This window comes from Haemaphysalis longicornis, unplaced genomic scaffold (assembly GCF_048455015.1).
Source record: "Haemaphysalis longicornis isolate Haplotype H1 unplaced genomic scaffold, Haemaphysalis longicornis Haplotype H1 scaffold_3, whole genome shotgun sequence".
NCBI classification, from domain to species: Eukaryota; Metazoa; Arthropoda; class Arachnida; order Ixodida; family Ixodidae; genus Haemaphysalis; species Haemaphysalis longicornis.
The window spans coordinates 62,999,523-63,005,489 of record NW_027526335.1 but is presented as its reverse complement, the minus strand read 5'-3'; positions in this window follow the sequence as shown (position 1 = coordinate 63,005,489).

Genomic DNA, 5,967 nt, shown 5'->3' with positions numbered 1-5,967 from the left:
TCCAGGAGATGATTCCATTCGCCCAAAACCTATATGTTGACTCTTCCAGGCCGCGTAAGACGCGTGTGTAATATAGTAAAAACAAAACGAGAAACCTCGAGATAAGCGGAAAAACTGCAGCCGGAATTCTCCAAAGCACGTCACGCAAGGTCATTTGCATTTCCGCTTCTTTCAGCCTGGCAAGCTGAAACAAACTTGCGCAGCTGTGGCAGCCCGCTTAGCATTCTGAATAAAAAAAAAAAGAGAGCTGGGCTGGTTGACGTTATCCCTCTTCTTTTTTTTCTTCCCTACTGTCTTTTTTCTTCTCTCTCCTGTCCTTTCTCTTTATTCCTTTCTCTTTTTTTTCTGGCCGCAAGCGTAATAGCTCTACGTGCGTGCCTCAGTTTGCTTCATCGCTTTGCGCCAGAAAAAGAGGCAAATTCATGTGACGCGCATGCGACGACCTCCACTGACGCGATTGCGTACCAGCCCTACGCGTTATCGTTGAATGCCCGATGGCCATAAATATGCACGATCGTCGGTGTTGTCGGCTTTCCCTGGACACTCTTTCGGCGAGATAATGCTACATATGGGGAAATCGCTTCGAAAGAGTCGCGGAAGTCATAATACAACAGAAGGCCGACATTCCCCCGATTGACGCAGATTTTCTTCTTAAGAGTCCATGTGGTAGCTTCCTGGTCGCTTGCTACATTTATTCCCCGGTAGCCTGGAGTGAAAGAGCCAGCTTCGGTGCGAAATACAGCGGGAATACCGCAGACCAAAGATTATTTTAGACCAACATGATATTGTGAACAGCGTTGGGCGGACAGCCGGATACAGACAGACAGACAGACAGACAGACAGGCAGACAGGCAGACAGACAGAGTGAGTGAGTGAGTGAGTGAGTGAGTGAGTGAGTGAGTGAGTGAGTGAGTGAGTGAGTGATTGATTGATTGATTGATTGATTGATTGATTGATTGATTGATTGATTGATTGATTGATTGATTGATTGATTGATTGATTGATTGATGAAAAGAGTGAAGGAGAGACAGATACAAAGAAATGACTAACTTGCGCTATAGACGCATCTTGCACGTTATTGCTGCCCACGTCATAATTGAAACAATGCCGCAGCTTTTAGTGTTACGCAACGTCTGCGTTGAGCATACAAGCCATGTACGTCATTGGGTCGCAAAAACGAAACCATTTCTCTCCTTTTGTCGATGTTGGACTCCTAACCCTATAACGTTCACTACATATGGGTTGTAAGTATATTCGTGTGCCTGTGTATATATTTAGCTAGCTACACCTCACATTATAGGTATGCACAACTACGAGTTATTGCTGCGTCACCAAGACAGGGACATGTCACAGCATTCAATTCTTAGCTCGGCATGAGGGACCAAGCCCAGGCCATATGTCTTATTATTGTGAATTGTTTTATGCGTCCTCCTGATATCTTTCCGTGACGCAACAATACTAAACGAGGCCCCTGAGGGCACTGTTACATGAGTATGCTTGGTCCTTTCCGCCCCGGGGTGAACGCCAAACATTCAGCTTCTCTAGCCAGTCGAAGTAAAGGCTGTTTGAAAACCCTTCAGAATTAGGTACGGGCAGCAAAAAGAAAAAGGAAAAAAATCGCTCATAATATATTACACTTGCTTACGACAGAATTCCGACGTGACCTCAATGCTATCGTACAGTGACCAGATCATTGCTCCCAGCGAAGAGCAATCGACCGCATACCTCCGACTGCCGAAGACCGCGAGATATTGCCGCCGCCAATTTCGTCACCCGAAGTCATCGAAATTGGCGGTAAGAGCGCCGCTCATGCGCGCAGCAAGTTCGATCCATAGCCTCCATATATGCTGAACGCCTCCGGTTGGCATCATAATCTAAATTCGATAGCAGATATTCTTCTGGCTTAACGCGGTGGGTAAGTTCTTTGTCCTACGACCTCGAATACCGCTCAAGGTTTTTGTTCTCTTTTTTTGGCAACGAAAGGGACAGAAAAAGCGCTCGCGTGTCGAGATTTCGGCGCGCTTTAAGGATTCCCGGGTGGCCTGAATTGACCTGTAGCGCTCAATTACGGCGCGCCTCATAGTGTGTTGCTTAGGCGTGTAGAACCGTAATCAGAAAAAAAAGGTATTCTCGCTCCGAATATCTCTCTTAAATGGTCTAGAGAAACATAGCGTGAGAAGGAGTTCATTGTGGTAAGGGTTGATAATCGTGTTAAAGAGAAATATTACCACGAGAGAAGCTGCAAAGGTTTCCTGCCGTGGGTGGGGTTTGGAAGTTAAATACCATTATAAAAGCAAGGCGAAAGAACTCAGGAAAATTGTATCTAGAGCCGATAATGGTGCGTTCTTTATCGTGTTAATTATTTAGGCGACGCTCGTGAAATGTAGGCGTGTCAACTGCCCTGAAATAGTCCGAAGCAATCAGTAGTAGCGAATCCGATCTTTCTACATTGAAACAACAACTTCAGTAAATCCATTTATCTTCTTTGCAAAGCTGACAATGGATCTTCGACAACACCTTCACTTGCACATTTCGCGCACTTTTCTCAACACCCTTTCATTCTTTGTTTGTTTACGTGTACGTGCTGAATTCGATCAAAATATGCTCTCGACTGACTGAGAAAACGGGGTCAGATTCTTTCCCTTTGTCAGGTAAAATGACAGCGAGGCGCTCCTTTACGATGGCTGCGCACTACGTGTGCACGGTAGTACCGGACTGACACCCGCCGCGGCGGCTTACAGTGGTATTGTGCTACTGAGCACAAGGACGGGGGTTCTATCCCGGCCGTGGTGACTGCTTTTCTGATGGAAGCGAAAAGCGAAAACACCGGTGTGTCGAGATTTCGGCGCACGTTAAAGATCCCCAGGGGGTCAAAATGAATTCGGAACCCTCCCATATACGACGCGCTTCCGTACCAGACTTCCGTACCAGGCTTCCTTACCAGACTGACGTACCTTCCGTACCCGACTGATGCCACGCATGCCTAGCAGGCACAAAAACCTTGAAATATTTCGTGAATTTAGGTTTTAGAAGCCACCGAAAACAGAAACAAAGAGATCGGTAACAAATACAGGCCTACAAAGACGGATACATTGTACAGTCGTCCACTATTTTAGCTCTTTACCCACTCATCGTCTCCTCGTGCTTTGGTGTATGGTATGAGATATTCTACGCTAATATCGCATGTAATGCTCCAGCTAAGCCTGTGGACGGCTGTACTTGGGGACCACTCTCTTATAAAGCAATACACCGATAATGCATTCAAATTAAATGACCATTTTCTTGCTGTTTATATAACTCGATGGAGGGAGTAAATTACGGACTTCGGAACAAAAGAGTGAACTGAGGAAAGGGGAGGCTTCCTTCGTCCTGCAGTGGACAAAAACACAGTGCTTATGATGATGATGATGACGACGATCGCTATGAACGATGACGATGCAATACGCTGGCATGCATGCAGCCAAGATATATGTATGACGTCGCTATCTTAAATTCCAGTGGCCGCGTCCTTCTTTACAAGGTTAGGTGTGATTATAAAACGCCTGCACACGCATAATTTCCGGGTTAATTATATTAATGAACGTTAAACCAAAGATTTGATTGATTGATTGATTGATTGATTGATTTGATTGATTGATTGATTGATTGATTGATTGATTGATTGATTGATTGATTGATTGATTGATTGATTGATTGATTGATTGATTGATTGATTGATTGATTGATTGATTGATTGATTCATTCATTCATTCATTCATTGGAGTGGAGGCGATGAGGCGCGCCGTAGTGGAGGGCTCCGGATTAATTTTAACCACCTGAGGATCTTTAACGTGCGCCGAAATCTCGTACACACGGGCGTTTTTGCTTTCCCCTTCCATCATAAAAGCGGCCGCCGCGGCCAGGAATCGAACCCGCGTCCTCGAGCTCAGCAGCACCAAACCAGAGATCTACAGATTTACAACAGTGTGTTTCAGTCATTCAAGCCTGGCGGTGACAGCCGTCGCGTCGCTGTTGGCAATGTGCAAAGCGGGCACACTAATTCGTACGAGCGTGCCCACTGACTGCATGCCTTGTCTGCACTAGCCGGCCGGCGCCGGCAATCAGAAATCGTTATCCGACTTCGGCGATGCGCCCGGACGCAGAAAAACGCGTGTCAAGGTTTCTATTTTATCGGCTTTGTGCGCAGCATTTCTGGAAGGCTTGGCCACGGCCTGGCTATATCTCCGTGTAAACACGAAAGCAGACTTCCTCAACGCCGAAATAAACCACAAAAACCCGCTTCCACATACATTTGTAAAACGAAGCGGTGATTATAGTCGATACTTTTTTTAAGGTATATATTCAGGCATCACAGATTTCATTCATGGTTTTCCAACCAGCCCTCCCATTCCATTTTTGCAAGCAGAGCGATCCCACGACTGATGACACACTCGCCCAGGAAAAGCCCCCACAGCTCGCCGGCGTTCTCAAAAGTTGCGCGACCGCTTTTCAAGAAACCGACTCGCGCGTCATCGCGCCCGGGATCGTATTTATGCGCATGATCGTCCCAGACATTTCCCGAATGTGCGTCCACTCATCAATAGAACCATCTTCTTCTCTTTTTTTTTTCTTTTTTTTTTTTTTTTTTTTTTTTGTCCCCGCCGAGTTGGAAAGCACCTATCTGGCTTAGCTGCTCTTCTTCTGCTCTGATGTTAAATTTACCCGGCGCCACGCGAACCGGTTATGCTAACAACTCAGAAGGAACGTGGATGCGTAGCGACGAAGGCCATTCAGACAACGGGGAGTTTTAGCATTCCGTCTGTTCCGTACGTTCCGCATGTACCGTGCGTACTGGGGGCCCGAATGCGCCTGCGCGCGCGTGCATGGCGAGGAGGGCCGCACTTCACCAGAACGAATGCGCAAGCATGGCGGGGCCGGGGGGCCTGATAAGGTGTCGACGCCCCACGTCAGACAGTATCGGACCCTTTTCACCCATAGAGTTTCTTAGTAAGTATACTAGAGAGGAAACTGCGCCTCGTAAGCCATGTCGTCGTGGGGGTTCATAGGAAGACCCTCCTTTTTGGCTTGGGCTTGGCATGACAATTGGATTCTTAAGCGGTTTTTAGGATTTGCTTTTTTCACTATGCATTAACACGTTTACGAGTTACACGAAAGCCCCGTGTTCAGTGAAACAGCAGGCAGTGCGTGATCGCACCTGACGTTGCTCATGTCGCAGTCGAAGGACGTATGACTGAGTGGGTGATATGCCACCGCGAAATTTGTAGCCGACGAAAAGAAGAAACAAAACGTACTTCGACGAACAAAAGATACGACAGATACGGGAGCTTGTATGCCTCCTATCTTGTCATCGTCCACGACTGTTTAACGCCATGTTTTCTTTTTCTTGTTAAACTAGCTGGCGGTCGTTGCACCGGTTCACCACGAAGGCAACGTTTTCATAGGCACGCTCAAAAAACTTCCCAAACTCTTCAAGCAACTTATTATTTGATATTTCGGTAAAATGAATAAAATCAGAGTCTCTAATGAGTTTCCCCCCAAAATATTAACATTGTTCGTAACTACAACCTTGGCCTGCGGAATAGCAGGCACAACCGTTCCGGCAAAAATACGCTTTACTTTCTTTTTCCTTAGTTTTAAAACAGCCTGTTTTTATTTTACACTTACAGAATTGCACACTATTCTTTGCGTTTTTGTGGGCCTTTGTTTAAATTTTCGGTCACTAAAACATGTCAATTCAAGCCAATGATAAAACTAAGGCGAGCGCATGATATAATGGCGGTCCATGACGACACAGACGGCCTTAATGTGAGCCGCATAGACGCTAGCGCCAGATTCCACCCTAGTGCCTGTTGTGTTACAGGAACTGCACGGAAATAAATTATATGACAAGTAGCCGCTAAGATGACTTTAACATTACGCATCACAGCTTCAATGTTCTGCCTGTTTGCGAGCAAACAGTGCGACACC